The 18,626-nt window shown below is 41.0% G+C and overlaps 1 long non-coding RNA gene across 2 annotated transcripts; it reads left to right on the forward strand.

Moving 5' to 3' along the window:
- Positions 1–11,132: 11,132 nt before the first annotated feature.
- LOC124657709 lies at positions 11,133–12,805 on the forward strand. Of its 2 annotated transcripts, XR_006988805.1 has the most exons (4): positions 11,133–11,192; positions 11,288–11,387; positions 11,499–11,573; positions 12,733–12,805. It is a non-coding gene; the product is annotated as an uncharacterized LOC124657709 (long non-coding RNA). The 2 variants fall into 2 exon arrangements; XR_006988804.1 differs by lacking the exon at positions 12,733–12,805 and having other exon boundaries at positions 11,499–11,599.
- Positions 12,806–18,626: the final 5,821 nt, after the last annotated feature.

An 18,626-nucleotide genomic window follows, 5' to 3' on the forward strand; every position in this document is an offset into this window, starting at 1 on the left:
GTAAAGCATATGTAAAGAATGCAGCGATCAAAACAATGTGCATGACATTAGTAAACAAGTGAATCATAAAGCAAAGACTTTTCATGAATAGCACTTCAAGACAAGCATCAATAAGTCTTGCATAAGAGTTAACTCATAAAGCAATAATTCAAAGTAAAGGTATTGAAGCAACACAAAAGAAGATTAAGTTTCAGCGGTTGCTTTCAACTTGTAACATGTATATCTCATGGATATTGTCAACATAGAGTAATATAATAAGTGCAATAAGCAAGTATGTAGGAATCAATGCACAGTTCACACAAGTGTTTGCTTCTTGAGGTGGATAGAAATAGGTGAACTGACTCAACATTGAAAGTAAAAGAATGGTCCTCATAGAGGAAAAGCATCGATTGCTATATTTGTGCTAGAGCTTTGATTTTGAAAACATGAAACAATTTTGTCAACGGTAGTAATAAAGCATATGCATCATGTAAATTATATCTTATAAGTTGCAAGCCTCATGCATAGTGTACTAATAGTGCTCGCACCTTGTCCTAATTAGCTTGGACTACCTGGATTATCACCGCAATACATATGCTTTAACCAAGTTTCACAAAGGGGTACCTCTATGCCGCCTCGTACAAAGGTCTAAGGAGAAAGCTCGCATTTGGATTTCTCGCTTTTGATTATTCTCAACTTAGACATCCATACCGGGACAACATAGACAACGAGATAATGGACTCCTCTTTTAATGCTTTAAGCATTTGACAACAATTAATTCTTTTCTCATTAGAGATTTGAGGATGTTTGTCCAAAACTGAAACTTCCACCATGGATCATGGCTTTAGTTAGCGGCCCAATGTTCTTCTCTCACAATATGCATGCTCAAACCATTCAACTCAAGTGTAGATCGCCCTTACTTCGGACAAGACGAACATGCATAGCAACTCACATGAAATTCAACAATGAGTTGATGGCGTTCCCCGATAAACATGGTTATCGCACAACAAGCAACTTAATAAGAGATAAAGTGCATAATTACATATTCAATACCACAATAGTTTTTAAGCTATTTGTCCCATGAGCTATATATTGCAAAGGTGAATGATGGAATTTTTAAAGGTAGCACTCAAGCAATTTACTTTGGAATGGCGGGAAAATACCATGTAGTAGGTAGGTATGGTGGACACAAATGGCATAGTGGTTGGCTCAAGTATTTTGGATGCATGAGAAGTATTCCCTCTCGATACAAGGTTTAGGCTAGCAAGGTTATTTGAAACAAACACAAGGATGAACCGGTGCAGCAAAACTCACATAAAAGACATATTGTAAACATTATAAGACTCTACACCGTCTTCCTTGTTGTTCAAACTCAATACTAGAAATTATCTAGACCTTAGAGAAACCAAATATGCAAACCAAATTTTAGCATGCTCTATGTATTTCTTCATTAATGGGTGCAAAGCATATGATGCAAGAGCTTAAACATGAGCACAACAATTGCCAAGTATCACATTACCCAAGACATTTTTAGCAATTACTACATGTATCATTTTCCAATTCCAACCATATAACAATTTAACGAAGGAGAAACTTCGCCATGAATACTATGAGTAGAAACCAAGGACATATTTGTCCATATGCTACAGCGGAGTGTGTATCTCTCCCATAAAGTGAATGCTAGGATCCATTTTATTCAAACAAAACAAAAACAAAAACAAACCGACGCTCCAAGAAAAAGCACATAAGATGTGGCCGAATAAAAATGTAGTTTCAGGGGAGAACCTGATAATTTGTCGATGAAGAAGGGGATGCCTTGGGCATCCCCAAGCTTAGACGCTTGAGTCTTCTTGATATATGCAGGGGTGAACCACGGGTGCATCCCCAAGCTTAGAGCTTTCACTCTCCTTGATCATGTTGCATCATACTCCTCTCTTGACCCTTGAAAACTTCCTCCACACCAAACTCGAAACAACTCATTAGAGGGTTAGTGCACAATATAAATTGACATATTCAGAGGTGACACAATCATTCTTAACACTTCTGGACATTGCATAATGCTACTGAACATTAGTGGATCAAAGAAATTCATCCAACATAGCGAAAGAGGCAATGCGAAATAAAAGGCAGAATCTGTCAAAACAGAACAGTTCGTATTGACGAATTTTAAAATGGCACCAGACTTGCTCAAACGAAAATGCTCAAATTGAATGAAAGTTGCGTACATATCTGAGGATCATGCTCGTAAATTGGCGTAATTTTCTGAGCTACCTACAGGGAGATAGACCCAGATTCGTGACAGCAAAGAAATCTGGAACTGCGCAGTAATCCAAATCTAGTACTTACTTTTCTATCAACGGCTTAACTTGGCACAACAAAACTCAAAACTAAGATAAGGAGAGGTTGCTACAGTAGTAAACAACTTCCAAGACACAAAATAAAAACAAAGTATTGTAGGTAAAAACATGGGTTGTCTCCCATAAGCGCTTTTCTTTAACGCCTTTCAGCTAGGCGCAGAAAGTGTGTATCAAGTAACATCAAAGGATGAAGCATCAACATCATTACCAGGGGTGTTGGGAGTTTTATCAATTTTAGGCCTATAGTAATTCTTTGGTTTAGGCACCTTAGAGACATACATGAATTTTTGCTCCTTACCCACATAAACTTTCTCATTAAATTTAAAAGAAGAAAAAGTTGAACCCAATTTTCCCATAGCTTCTTCAAGTTTTCCAATTCTATGGGTTTGATTATCATGGATAGCACAAGTTTCTAGAGTAGCAATTCTTTCATTAATTCCTCCTAGGATTTTATCAAGTTTATCAGTATTATCAAGTAATATTTCCAATTTAGTTTCAACACTACAATTTTTCTCTATGGTTTCCAATTTTTTTATAACATCCTCAAGGGAGGTTTCAATTTTAGTTTCATTAACAGGTTGTGTTCCAAATAAACTCTCAATAATGCAACTAGCTTCTAAGGCGGGAGCGCCTAGGAAATTACCTCCCGCGAGACAATCAAGAACATATCTATTCCAGCTTAGAGATACCAACATAAAAATTCCTGAGTAGGATAGTGGTGGAGTGTTTCTTAGTGCACCTATTATGGGCATCACTAATTCTATACCAAGCATCTTTTAAACATTCTCCCCCTTGTTGCTTAAATGAACGAACTTCAACTTCAGGATTACTCATTTTAGCAATAGTAAATAAAGCAAACTAGATAAAGTAAATGCAAGTAAACTAATTTTTTTGTGTTTTCGATATGGAGAACAAGATAGCAAATAAAGTAAAACTAGCAACTAATTTTTTTGTATTTTGATTTAGTGCAGCAAACAAAGTAGTAAATAAAACTAAGCAAGACAAAAACAAAGTAAAGAGATTGAGAAGTGGAGACTCCCCTTGCAGCGTGTCTTGATCTCCCGGCAACGGCGCCGGAAAAAGAGCTTGATGGCGTGTATTTCACACGTTCGTTGGGCAACCCCAAGAGGAAGGTATGATGCGCACAGCAGCAAGTTTTCCCTCGGAAAGAAACCAAGGTTTATCGAACCAGGAGGAGCCAAGAAGCACGTTGAAGGTTGATGGCGGCGAGATGTAGTGCGGCGCAACACCAGGGATTCCGGCGCCAACGTGGAACCTGCACAACACAACCAAAGTACTTTGCCCCAACGAAACAGAGTGAGGTTGTCAATCTCACCGGCTTGCTGTAACAAAGGATTACCGTATTGTGTGGAAGATGATTGTTTGCGAGAGAAAACAAGAAAAACAAGTATTGCAAGAGATTGTATTTCAAGTAAAGAGAATTGGACCGGGGTCCACAGTTCACTAGAGGTGTCTCTCCCATAAGACGAACAGCATGTTGGGTGAACAAATTACGAGTTGGGAAATTGACAAATAAAGAGAGCATGACAATGCACATACATATTATGATGAATATAGTGAGATTTAATTGGGCATTACGACAAAGTACATAGACCGCCATCCAACCGCATCTATGCCTAAAAAGTCCACCTTCGGGTTATCATCCGAACCCCTACGGTATTAAGTTGCAAAGCAACAGACAATTGCATTAAGTATGGTGCGTAATGTAATCAACAACTACATCCTTAGACATAGCATCAATGTTTTATCCCTAGTGGCAACAAGCACAACACAACCTTAGAACTTTCCGTCACTCGTCCTGTGTCAATGCAGGCATGAACCCACTATCGAGCATAAGTACTCCCTCTTGGAGTTAAAAGCATCTACTTGGCCAGAGCATCTACTAATAACGGAGAGCATGCAAGATCATAAACAACACATAAGCATAACTTTGATAATCAACATAACAAGTATTCTCTATTCATCGGATCCCAACAAACGCAACATATAGGATTACATATAGATGATCTTGATCATGATAGGCAGCTCACAAGATCCGACAATGATAGCACAATGGGGAGAAGACAACCATCTAGCTACTGCTATGGACCCATAGTCCGGGGGGAGACTACTCACTCATCACTCCGGAGGCGACCATGGCGGCGTAGAGTCCTCCCGGGAGATGATTCCCCTCTCCGGCAGGGTGCCGGAGGCGATCTCCAGGATCCCCCGAGATGGGATCGGCGGTGACGGCGTCTCGCAAGGTTTTCCGTATCGTGGCTCTCGGTACGGGGGTTTCGTCACGGAGGCTTTAAGTAGGCGGAAGGGTAGGTCAAGAGGCGGCACGAGGGCCCCACACCACAGGGCCGCGCGGCCAAGGGGGGGGGGCGCGCCGCCCTAGGGTGTGGCCCCCTCGTGGCCCCTCTTCGTCTCGTCTTCGGTCTTCTGGAAGCTTCGTGAGAAAATAGGCCTCTGGGCTTTTATTTCGTCCAATTCCGAGAATATTTCTTTACTAGGATTTCTGAAACCAAAAACAGCAGAAAACAAGAACTGGCACTTCGGCATCTTGTTAATAGGTTAGTTCCAGAAAATGCACGAATATGACATAAAGTGTGCATAAAACATGTAGATAACATCAATAATGTGGCATGGAACACAAGAAATTATCGATACATTGGAGACGTATCAGCTTCCTCCCAATCAGACGCCTCCTGGCTGCGGGAGCCCCGATGGTGGCGGCGGAGGGAACGGAACAGGCCGACGGCAAGCAGGGCAAGAACTGGCGGCGGCGTCTCGTCTCTTTTCTCTCTCTCCATATTGGCCGCGGATCCGTCGGCCTTCAAGGGACGGAGATGGGCGGAGGCTGTCGAGCCGACGGTGGCAGGGAGGATGGCCGCGGTTGGGAGCGGCAGTGGCTTGCAGCGAGCGATGGGGACGGCTGGACTCGGCCGCAGCAGCGGTAGAGACCGCCCGCCTCCACCTCGGATCCAGGTTTTCTTGCCTCTTCTCTCTGCCCGTCTCGTCCTCTCTCTGTCTATCTCTCTATGGTACGACGCGGTGTCGAGCGGGAGCTGCTTCTGGAGCGCGTCCGGAAGGTGGGCGGCGACGCAGAGGATGACCGACAACCGCGACGGAGTCGGACGAGACGACGGCGGTGGTGGCTTTGTCCTGTGTTTAACCCTTCTTTTGATTTTGCAGGAGAGAGGAAGAGGAGGGCGGTGACAAGAGGGAAGAGCAGGAAGGTCTTGGGCACGGACAAGAAGCAGCGGAGGCGCGCATAAAAGAATCAACAGGGGCAACGATGCTCCGCCTAGAGGAGCTACATGGAAGAGGAAGGGGCGGCGCTGGGTGGAGGAGGGGCTTGGTGCGGCGCTGCCCAATAGTAGGAGCTGCAACCATGGTAGGCTCAATCCCTGCTCCCCTTCCTCTCTCCTACTCCCCATCCGATGTATTTTGTCTTGTGTTTCACTTTGTTTGCTGCCAAGTTAGATTGATCTAATAATTAGATTTGTACCGCTTGCTTGCCGGAGCGGACACGGGAGATGATGCTCATGGGATCTGCCCCTGGCTCGTCGATATATGTTCTATCCGAGTTATACCAGACTGCATTCACGGCCTCATCTCCTCCAACCGACTAGGAAAGGAGAAGGCCTAAGGTCCAGGTGAGCCCAACTCCTTCTCACCTCTTCCATCCGTGAGAGATTTTTTATTTTCCGAATCCCCAGGTTGATGCCGTATTTTCTCTATGAAGTCAGATGTTTCTGGTTACGAGTTATTGCTTCAGGAGTTCATTAGTTCGCATGGCATCAATTATATGGCAACTTGCTAATCCTCAGTTGTGAACTTGGATCTGTAGTCTGCGCTTGCTCCATTTGAGGTGAGAATGCTATTTCTTTCAATTTGGTCATTGTTTCCTTAAAGAAAGTGCATCCTGGATTATGTCAATGGATCGTACTATAATAGGTTCATAATAGCTGCATTTACTTCCGGTTCGTGCGTGCACAGTTATATTTTTCTCCCATGAGCTGGATCATATTCGATGCACTCCATTTTCATAGTTTCAAATTGTTTTTGGATATTCTTTCCTACATAGGAATTATTATGCTGCAATGATGGAATCTGTGGGCTGCTGCTATTTATACATGTAATTTACATTTGTTTCCGGTTGAAGAATAAGCGCTAGATGGTAGTGTGCCGCAATTGCTGGAATTTGTACGTGTCTGCTTGTGTACCGATGTCAATTGTTTGGCGTTCTAGCCACTCTGGACATTAAAATATGATGCAAGCTTGCTTTTGTTTATCTTTATATGATGCAAGCTTCTATTTGTTGCTTGCTGATTCGTTTCTCTTTATATGATGCAAGCTTGCTTTTTAGCGTTCCAGCCACTGTGGACATTAAATTATGATGAAAGCTTGCTTTTGTTTATCTTTATATGATCCAAGCTTCTATTTGTTGCTTGTTGATTCGTTTCTCTTTATATGATGCAAGCTTGTTTTCTCCGAGTCGACATAGAATGGTAGATCAATTCTTTCCAGCCATTGTGGGCATATGATGCACATATTTTTTGGTATAACAATCAGTGGTGTCAAGCTTTTTCTTGCTATTAATAATTGATAGTGCATATTTACTCCTATTGCTAAATTCTGGACTGGTGATATCTTTGTGGCAAGAAGCTTTGGTCTGATTTGTTTGTGTAAGTTTTGATCTTCCTTTTTCTTTCATTTTTTGTTGGTAATTCGTTGGCTGAGATCTGCATTGGCTTTGAACAAGTGTCTTTTTCAGTCTGATTTGTTTGTGGAAGTTTCAAAAAATGTGCACAAATATAATTGGGTACTGTGAGCTGGGAGAAGAAAAGGAAAGGTACAAACCGGCCTTTTTTTCTGGATGGCTTACAGATTGAGAGTGGGGTGCTCTTTTTCTCTTCCAATCTCATTTGTTATGGAGCCCTTCGTTTTCTTTTTTCTATTTCTCTGGTTGAGATCCGTACCGACTGAAGGTTACCATGTTCTTTTGGCTATGCACAACTCTGTCTCTGTCATGTTCTTCACGCGAGTATACATATTCATGGGATTGTGATTTATTTTATTTGCAGAGCATTCTAGGAGAGAGCAGGAGCATGAGCAATGGGCAACTCGTGTGTTACTGCTTCGGGTAAGGTTTTTTTTTCATGTTTCTTACTTGGCAACTTGTGAAACATATTTAAGCTGCCAAATATTTTGTTCATTTCATATGATTATACTTATGCAAGGACATTAATTATTATCCTTTGTTCATGTATGTTTGATTGAAGCTACTGAAGTTGCTTCATGGTTTATGGATAAATGATTAAAAAGGGCAGCCCGAGTACATGAAGTTACTCAACCCGACCTTTGTTCATGTTCTAGAGATCTAATTGCATGTTGCTACTTTGGATTTACAACTCCCGAGTGAACTATTTTGTCCCCTCGGCTGGCTTAGTTCTCGGTGAGCATATCTGATTTCTAGCTTGGCCTGTGAGGAATCCACTTACAAGGTATTTCCCTACTTTTCTTCAAATCAGACCATTGTTGATTTCTTTTACAACCCAGTCGGTTCAGATTAATTGCCACAAAACTTAGAAGAGGTATCATCCATACATAGAAATTCTAATAAATTTACTGGAATATCTTTGCTCACTTGATAGGGTATAGTCTTCAGTACTTGTGTTCCTTTCATGGAATTCAGTACTTGTTGTTAACTAGGTTTCTTTGCTTATTCTACTGATTCTTTTGTTCAAAAAGAGGGCTTTCTTCTTATTTTAACCTTTCTGTTTCTATATCAAGGAACCATGTCTCCCACAGAAAATGATCTTTCACTTCTCTGCTTGTCATCATATTTCTTCATGCAAGATTGAGCTTGGGCCACATTGTCCTTTAACCTTGATAGTAAAGCTTGCTTTTTTCTTGTAAGAACTTGTGAGAAATGCCAGCTGACAGGGTGGTCTGAAAATTTTATAGAAGCATTTGTATGTTCTCGAGCTTTTCGGAGTTGGGAGTTCAAGGGGAAATGATAGAATTTTGTTATCTGCGATGCTCTTACGCTCTTTATTGATCTCTGCCGCTGAAGAATGATCCTTAGTTTCATTAGCTATATTGATGTCTTCTTTTTGAGGGTATGTTTGGAGCTTGCGTCAAATTTTATTTCTATTTGCTCGTTGTCTTTGGATTTCGTTTCTATTTTCAGCAAAATTGCGAATCTTTGTGCTCTTTGCTTAGCTTCCGGTCTAAGCTCTCATAGCTGCACTGCCTTCTGGCATTGAAATGTCTGGTACATCACAAGCTATATTTGAGCTCTTGACATAAGTGCATTAGTCTCTCGTGAATAGAGTCAAGCTTTGTGTCTGCCTTCTTGTGTTACTATTATTCAAATGTAGGCATGAGTTGCCATACTTGATAAGGAAGAGAATATATGAAGCTAGGCCAAAGCTAGGGTGAATTTTTTATTTCTCTGGTTGAACTTTCCTGGCTTATTTGGTTCTTCCCGATGTCTCGCCCTGGTTGAAAAAATTTCCTATCGTGCACTCATTCGTATTTCTTAGGACCGGCAGTGCTGCCAACTCGTGTGGGGCGGGCTAGAAACCAAACTAGACGGTGTATGTTTATAAGGTAGACCAGCGGTGAGTGCACCTATCTTGTGCACCTATCTTGTGATGTTGCCAGCGGCAAGGGTTGGTGTCTCCCGTTTTCTCCGACTAATGAAGAATCTAAGAATGCTCTCAACAGTATTCTTCTGTTATACACTCATAGTCTCTTGTTACCTACTGCATTTCCAGTGAGCCATGCTGCTGAAGGTTTATGGACATCCAAGCCTTTAGCTTTGTGCTGATCATAAGCCACTGCATGCTGCTGAAGCTTTAGCCCTCAAAAGAAGATTCAAAGAGGCTGCACATGTTCAATGTTAGGTACATCTCTCAAATCTGCACTATAGATTCTACACTCTTTTGATTAAGTTCTTGCTGAATGAAAGCAAGCCAGTCAGGATCTTGTTCCTTGGTTTAATGTTTTTCAGATTAAACCTGATGTGCTGGTTATTAAACTAAGCAGCAATATATCTACTACACATGTTGTTGGCAGTGTGATGTCGTATTTTTTTTAGAAAGAATAGTCATTGGTATCCCTTTTTGTCCATGATGAAGAATTGACAGCTTTTGCTGCGTGTGCTTCCAACCAGGCCGAGCTGGTACCTCTCCCTCCCCATATTTTCTTTTCATTTTTTGGGTATAGGTTGTATGATGTTGTGCAGAACTATAGCTCTTGTTATATGAGAGAAGAAACATAATGTGAGTAGATCTAAAATGGCAGCTCCCCGCTGGCTGCTCCAAGGCTACCATCTCCCATGGCACGCTCGTAGCATGTAACCGCGATGTACATGATTGGAGCAATGATACCTACCACATGGAATCCAGAGCTCGAAGCAGCTCATGTTGCAGAGCATCAAGGTCGGCTCCGATGACTTTCTGTGGATGTGCTTCGCCCGGAAGCTGTCATTGTCACCGAGGCTGCAAGACGTCATGCTGGTGGACTGGTGGTGGCGCTTGACCTGGTGTTGATCAGAAAAGAGGAGGATAGGTGTGTATGTGTGTGCGGTCGTGTGTCGTTCAAATTCATGATTCATACATGATCCTTATCTCTAAATAAGCAGCTGCTGTTGCAGAGCATCGAGGTCCTGGTGGTGGTGCTTGACCTGGTGGCTGTTGTCGCCTAGGCTGCAGACATCCTCCCGGTAGACATGGTGGTGGTGCTTGCCCTGGTGGTGGTCAGAAGAGAGGAGGAGAGATGTGTATGTGCATGGAAGAGAGGTATAATACATAAACCATCGTCTCTAAATCTTGCGAATTGATATTCCTTCAGCCTGACCTATTTTCTACCAATTTCGACTGGAGCACACCTTTTAGTGTCACGGTAACAACTGAATGTGCGGCTACCTAAATAATGTATGCGTGTTCTCTTTTTTTTTTACCTCTCCTCTTTGTATACTGAATTAGTATGCCCTTTATGAATTTTTAGCAATTGATGGAGCGACAATCCGGGAGCAAATGGATGGTGATAACCATATTGCAACATTGATGGTTGAGCTTTCCCATTGTCAAGACTATGAAAATGGGGATGGTACCACTGTTGTGGTGGTCTTGGTTGGATATATTTTTTGGGCAGGTTTGCGTCTGTGTGTGTGACTATTTTGTCCGTTTTATTTCTTTTTTTATTTTGGTTAACTTGGAATTGAGGTCAGTTGCCCAGTTGTTGTCTCTCTTTCCTGGTGAAGGTGTAGCAAGCTTCCTGTTGATCATGTTTTATCTTGACACACTGCTACATATCTTGAAATAGCAAGGTAATTCTATAATTATGAATTTCTGGTCGTCATCTCCCTTCCATAGATTCTTGAGTGGTTTGCTCATCAGGGTTTGAACTTCGAAGTACTTTGAAACCAATATCACTTCAAATGATTTCTGCTGATTTATCATTTGTTCTTCCATTCCGTTGGTTGCTGCAGATCGGCGCTGAAATCCAAATAACGGGACAACCGGACAATATATTTTTTCTCACTCAGCTCATATGTCATCTAATGTTTATTAAGTTTCATTTGATTGTTCCAATTTTGGTTAATGGCTTACTGTATATTGAAGGATAATTTTTCTCACCTTTGCTGCATACAACATCAGTATTTAAAAAAAACAATCATCCACCTGCAATATTTAGGATTTATTTAGCATAGACCAGTTGTAGCATTGCAATCCTTTTAACAATATTTAGGTGGTAACTTGGGTTGAGGATTTTGGATTAGGCTGATGCGGAGACAACAAAGTGTACGTGCAGATGACGCTGCGGCCACTGAACCCGGTAAGGCAGCATAGAGATTCATAATTCCTTTCCTTTTGCACTATGGATTTTTGGTTTGTAGTTGCTAATTACAGGTGGTATTGTGTGGTTTGTAGGATTTCACATAGAAGCCTCCTTCTCAGGAGCTAATTGCACAGGATATCTGTGCTTAATTCTCTTTGCTTCATGTTGGGGTGTTGCGCTTTTACTCCCAAAGTAAGTTATGTGTGCCTGTTTTTGATATGGTTCATGGTTGATACTGTATATTCGTGTCTTTGTGGATCGGACCATATTTTTTGCTTAGTTTTTACAGTCGTCTGCTCATAGGTACCGAGCTGGGTGATGAAGCACTTAAGGCACCAGAACCATTAAAGAGCACTTGGGAGATATCTGCAAACAAATGTAAGAGCCACGAACAACATTAAAAGAAGTCTCGAACCGAATACAAGAATTGAGGGAAGAAAGGGTTATAGTGCTAAGGGAAAATTAATCAAGAGCGAAATTCTAGCTAGAGGGCACCTTTGCTTGGAGGAAAGGAGGAGGAAAGAATCTGGACGATGGTACACGATGCAGAGCATATAATATAGGCGGTGTATAAGAAGCTAAATTGATCCAACTTTATGCTGCTCCTTGTGAGGTGTGTTTCAGGTGTTTTCTGTAGGCTCTAAGTTGTTATTGTAAGTATTCAAGTGATTATTCTGTTTATTTTTTATATATATTTTGGTAGACATGAGTTATGAATTGATCTCAGAAACAGAACCTATACAAAATCATGGCAACTATGAGTTTCAATCTAAGAAGATCTCAGATAATTAGTTGGGCCAAATTACATTGAGTTGTGCTCACAGCTTACACAGGTGCCATTTTTGACTCGGTATTGTGATCTTTAGGGAAAAGTAGAATTTTTTCAGAAATGTTGCTGATCAAGCATGTTGTCTGAATCGTATTTTCTTACTTGCCTTTCTTCTATTTAGTGAGTGATTTTTCTTGATTGAGTTATCTATTTATGTATTGATTCAAGTCTTCTGGGAAAATTTAGTGCCATATTTAGTACCAAAAAACGGCCATCATGCCATCATTATGCCGTTATGATTTGGTTAGGGTCGTACGTGTCTCCTTTTTGTTTGATGTTAACTTGGTTGTGATTTAATGGATTGTCTTTAAGGAATGTGATGAGGCTGCTGAAATGATTTTTGGACTATACATTTCATTATGAGAATAGTAGTCGCAATGCTGCAGACAGGCAAGTTGTACATTTGCCACCATGATAAGTCAGGTGTTTTGTCATTTAAGGCTGATTTTTTGGCGAATGTGACAGTCTTGGTGAACTGGAGCAAGTAGCAGTACCAGATGTGGTACTTATGCTTCAGTTTTTTTTTTACATTTCAATACCAGGTTTACATCCTCTAGAAATGTACTTTTATTTAAGATGTTGCTTGCATTCAGCTACTTTCATGCTTGGATTTCCATTTGGGTATTTATTCGGATAGTGTTCTTTTTGTGCCCTTCGTTCACTTTTCCATGATAGGCTGGAAAGTGACTTGCATGAATCCTTCTATAGGATTGATGGTGATGTTTCGATGTGGTGATTCTCGCTGGGTATTATTGATTCTATCATTCAAGAAATCAAGGTAGTCACTTGTCCGATGTGTTTGCGGTACGCTGTTTGTACATAAGGTAATGTCTACACGGTCTCCTCCTTTTCTAAGTGCCTCTGTTGCAATGGTTCAGCCTCTCCTAATTACCAATGTGTATGCAATTTGCTGCTGATTTGCGGTATTTCATTCTCTCGTGCCTTTCTTTTCTTTCGCGTATCTCATTAGTTTCGGATATGGCGGTCAATTTCTTATCTTCGGTGTTGGTACACTATACTTATTCTTTGTCCTTTTCTATGATTACCGAGACCCTTTTCTGCTGCTCCTTGTATCGACTGACGCCGATAGTCGGTGTGCCTTATCAGTACATCGTTGAGTTAATCAACCGGGCTAATCGCCTTGACGTAAGCTTCTTCACTTGGACATGTGGGTCGCTGATAGTTAGTGTGCCTTATCTCGTACATCGTCGAGTTAATGAACCAGGCTAATCGCCTTGACGTAAGCTTCTTCACTGGACCTGCGGGTTCCGTGCTACGTTCTCAAGCTGATGTGATTCTTTTGCTATCTGTCTCCACATTGCCACGTAACTATATTGAACTATATTGTCTGCTGTAGTATCAACCTCATGTGCTAGCTGAGTAAATACCTATGTAGAGGCTATTTTGTGTAGGCGGCATTTCGAAAGACATCCTTTTGTAAGTAAATCCTCTGGCCGGTAGAGGAGATTAATATGACCATCTCTTGGCAAGGTCTTATGGCCAAGCTATGGGCTAAAACTTTATGTACCGAGTATGCATGGTATAGACTATTGCCTGGACCTGAACTTTTATCTACTTCTATGAATGGCACGGATTATTGCCCACGACTGTTTGTTTTTGCTGATGTATTTTACATATGTTTGCTTCAATGCTATAGCTGGTTTTTTAATGACCATTATTTCATATACAGCCTGAAGGAACATTCATTCAATGTATTAGCTATCATGGGTCTGAGAACAATAATAATATACCCTGGCCGATACCTTCCGTTCTTCCGACATGGGCGTGTGGTTGCTTCAAACAAAACCATAGTTAGTATGATCAATGCTTCAGTTGCTCGCGCACCCCGGTTACTTAGGACACTCGGCTTATTTGAGGGGCAGTTCCAGCAAACACTCTGTCTCTGATAGGTGCAATTTGGTGTGTCAATCTACTATAATTGATGTCAATAAGATGAATCAACATCACCTCTCCAGAATAAATATGGCTGCCTCTGTAGCTTCTGCTTCACATACTTTTGGCGCTTAACAAAGATCCTTCCAGTATTACCAATCACGTCACCAGCTTTAGGCTGAATCTCATATGCACACATGGTTACCAAAACAGCAAGTAACGGTGGACTAAAACTTTCCCGTCCTAGAGAACTGCCACGAAATACCATAGTGCTCAGCTCGGGGATTTCAGGTTAGTGCTCGGCTCGGGGCTTCATAAATCTATATTTAAATATCTACGCTCTTAGTCCATACAGGATGTTAAACGACTGTTTTATTTAAAAATTGCATCAGCAATCATTATGGACATGCACAATGAATCCGTTCTTTGCAAAATTATCACATGTACGGGGTATTATGTACAGTGGACAAAATAATACAGAATATGCTGAGTAGTGATGAATGAAGTAACAGCGTGATAGGGCAACGTGTTTAATACTCCCTTCGATCATATTTAATTGACTCAGATTTAGTACAAAGTTGTGTTAAATCCGAGTCAATTAAAAGAAGAGACAGGAGAGAGTACTATAGTTTAAATTCTGTCCTAATTCTTCCATTTGCGCGATAGCGCAACAGATCATCTAGTCGACATCAAACAATAAAAAGAAACAGATGATGTTGGTCGAGCAAGAGAAAAAAGGAGGTAGATTAGAAAGAATCGGTGAAGGGGGAAGGAAGAAACCATGCGGAACTTGTTTTAGGACAATGATAGAGAGAAGCTTCATCATCTAGATTCTAGTAGAACCATTTAGCCAGACCTTTTCAAGCTTAGAAAATACTCACTTTAATTCCTTTATCATAGTTTCACTCATATCCAGAATATGGAAACTTCAAGCACCACCATTAGACTCAACTTTAGTCTGCCTGGGTAAACCCAAACAAATCAATAGGATTTAGCGTGTCAACCTTCACTACCAAAATCAATCCGAATAACTAAATCCAAAAAAAGTGGTATCATTTCATCTCTATATACACACCTTCAAGGGATTATGTAAATAACCAAACTTCTCCTCTCCGGACTTCACCATCATGAAAAAAACTTCATGCAACCACTAACTACTAACATGGAAAGGACAATCAAATGAAAGTACCGAAGCAAGGCACTGCAAGCCTCCCACGGCAACGGCCTGCCCACGGCACCACACCAGATCCAAAGAAAAACCAGAATTAACACGTAATTAAAGCACGTATGCAATGCATAACCCAAAACCCTCCTACTGTGCACCAGTGTGTCAAAATTTCAATTGTTTAACCTAAATCATTTATTTTCGTTGTTTTGAAAAATGGAAAAAAAATTGTTGAACCGTACCAAGTTTTAGATTATTGGATTATAATTACCAATAACTTACTCCAGAGATCTAAAACCTAGGCTCTGATACCAACTGTAACATCCCAGATTTCTAACTTATCTGGCGATGCTACCACACTATCTCAAAAACACCAATTATAGGAGAACATCTAAAATCAGACGGCGCCTCCTTGGTTTATAAGACACCCATGACAAGCAATTTAGAAACATTAACCAAAAGCATTAACCTATCTCACAAAAATAGCTAGTAGTTATAAGAAACAAACATATGCGCAAAACAGACGCTCACACTAGGTTATTCGGAACACTTGGTATTGAATAGGACACTACTGACTACAGATTGTTCACTAAGAATTGTCTAGTATTATGTGATCATTCGATGTGGAAGATGTGCTACACCCGTCTCCCATGCATATGTCGCTTACTTAGTACCTGAAATCCAAATGAAAAGCAAGAATGAGTACAGAAATACTCAGCAAGTACAATATGGAACCGTAAGAACAACAATCAATAAACACCATTAGAATTTCACCGAGAAACACTGGATTTGTTTGAAACGGGAATATGGATTTTGGCAGTACTGGCTCGGAATTTACCAGCGTGTTGGCTCGGAGTTTACCAACCTGCGGCAGAGCTGGCTCGGAATTTACCAACCTGCAGTAGTATTGGCTCGGAATTTACCAACCTACGGCCCCAGAATTTTTGAAGGAAATACCAAATCGGAGGAACAACCAATCAAGAACCAAAGCACACCGGAAATACATTCAATAGCACAACCAAGAATTAAGAAGCGAGGTTCGTCATGCACTTGCCTCAAATTGCAGAATTACCAGAGGTTCCCTTTTTGACCATCCATGACATCAAACCTGCGGGTTGAACTACTGTTTATAAATTACTCCAAATTGCTGAACAAAACTAAATACTTTCAGGTGTCCCTACTCTTTTCCATATTTAAGTCTTATGATGGGTTGATCAAAAATAACAGCCATGCCGAAAGTACTACTTTGAATGACTATTGTAGTCTATCTCTTCCACTTGCAAAATTCTATTAGCAGATTTGCACTTGCACATAATACCACGGTCTATATAACAGGAAGAATACTAGTCGATGTATTTAGAGTCAGATAGTTATAGTTCACTTCGCTAATCCTTCTGTAGACATCACCGTCTCATGTTACTTATCCAAAAGAAATTCTTAAAGCTCGTTTATTAGCAAACTCGTCCCGATTGATATTTATCATGCAAGAGCACCTAGAGGATTCACGTTGGTGTATTCCTTTACTCAGACATACTAGTTTATACGCACTAGCTAGCTAGTACCAAACATCAGGTTGTGCTCTAGGGGACAGATCGAATCAGCTAGCTGCTGTCTAAAGAATTGGCTTGTTGATGACTCTAATCGATGGATGAATATCAGCATGAGCTCCTGACCGGCAGGCGGACATACGTACCTGACGCAGATGTTCAACAGCTATTGGATATCTCACGCGACCGCGTCTTGCAGATGGTTGCACGGCGAGAACTAGACCTGAGGGCGACGGCTGCATCCTTCTCCCTCAGTTATCCAGGCTGATAAAGGATGAAGCAGAACATCAATCGGCGGCCGGCCAAACGAGCGGATCATGATGGCCGAAACCCAGGCGACGACGGCGGCGATTTTTGGGATCTGGCTTAAGGTCTGGTGCGTGCTTGAGGTCAGATTAGGGTAGGCTAGCGAGCAGGGAAATAAAAATATATATGTGTGTTATATAATTCTAGCTATTTTATAATAGAATAACTGATCCCTTAATCCTAAAAAGTAATCCACGGTGGCAATTATCAGGAAACTTCAGAAATCCATGTAAACCCTATAATGAACAATAGCAGTCTGTTTCAATCTACTCGATGAAGCAAACACTACCAAGGTCTCCAATTTGGCAAACAACCAACAATCCAAAAAGTTGAATTTGGTTAACACTATCACGATTTATGTCAAAACTGATCTTTAAAATTTCAGGATATTACATTCTCCACCGCTTAGCTGAATTCGGTCCTCGAATTCGTAAATCTTCCTTCTTAGATAACTCGCTAGATGAACTCAATCTTTTTAGCAAGTATCACTTCATCCACTCCACTATGTTGAAATGGTGATATCTACTTGTCTTGTTATAGAATATAAACTGCAACTCCACACTCCTTTCAATGGCCCAAAGAAACCCAAAGGCAAAACTTGCATCTTGAAGGGATGTTCCTGGTTCACCATGCAAACTTCGTAATTTACATGATCACTTCCCAACCTTCCTCAACCACATTATATGAATAGGCATTTAATCACAGGCTGTTCATAACCATATTAATTACCGACAACTCTCATGGGACTACTATGAAATATCTTGTACAGCATCCTGATAACATTGAGTTGGTTTATCATCACCGCATATCCTACGCTTGGCAACGGTTACCTCTTGTAAAGGTAATAAGGTCATACCATTCAATGGCTTTGAGTGGACATTGTCGTCTCTCTACTAGCTAGAGGTTTAAGGCACACATGGATTCACCACTCCAACGTAACAATAGAGAATAATAAGAGTAGTCGGTAGGGGGGCCAATCCATCACGCACCCAAACTATTAACTCCTTACGTGGATAGGTGAATCGTGCAACCTAACTCTCGGTCATCCTCACACGCATCGCGAAAAGGGTTTCATGGGCACGAACCGAGGTTCAGGGTTGATTCACATTTATCCATTATGCGAAGCCTACGAAAGCTACTCTAGCGATCCTAAAGAACTCTATGGGTTGCGTCTGATCCTACAAAACATCCTTGATGAACAACACTGAACAGAGAACCTCCTTGTGGATCAAGAGCAACTCGAAGCATAACTTAGAGAGGATAAGAAAGACACACTCTTCTCACACAGGATGGAAATCGTGGAAAGGTTTTTTTTTTAATAGAAAGGATGGTGGGAAATATTTGAAGTAAAATTTTGGAAATACTTCATCGACATCAAACAATAAAAAGAAACAGATGATGTTGGTCGAGCAAGAGAAAAAAGGAGGTAGATTAGAAAGAATCGGTGAAGGGGGAAGGAAGAAACCATGCGGAACTTGTTTTAGGACAATGATAGAGAGAAGCTTAATCATCTAGATTCTAGTAGAACCATTTAGCCAGACCTTTTCAAGCTTAGAAAATACTCACTTTAATTCCTTTATCATAGTTTCACTCATATCCAGAATATGGAAACTTCAAGCACCACCATTAGACTCAACTTTAGTCTGCTCGGGTAAACCCAAACAAATCAATAGGATTTAGCGTGTCAACCT

The sequence above is a fragment of the Lolium rigidum genome, chromosome 5 (genome assembly GCF_022539505.1).
Source record: "Lolium rigidum isolate FL_2022 chromosome 5, APGP_CSIRO_Lrig_0.1, whole genome shotgun sequence".
Classification (NCBI taxonomy): Eukaryota; Viridiplantae; Streptophyta; class Magnoliopsida; order Poales; family Poaceae; genus Lolium; species Lolium rigidum.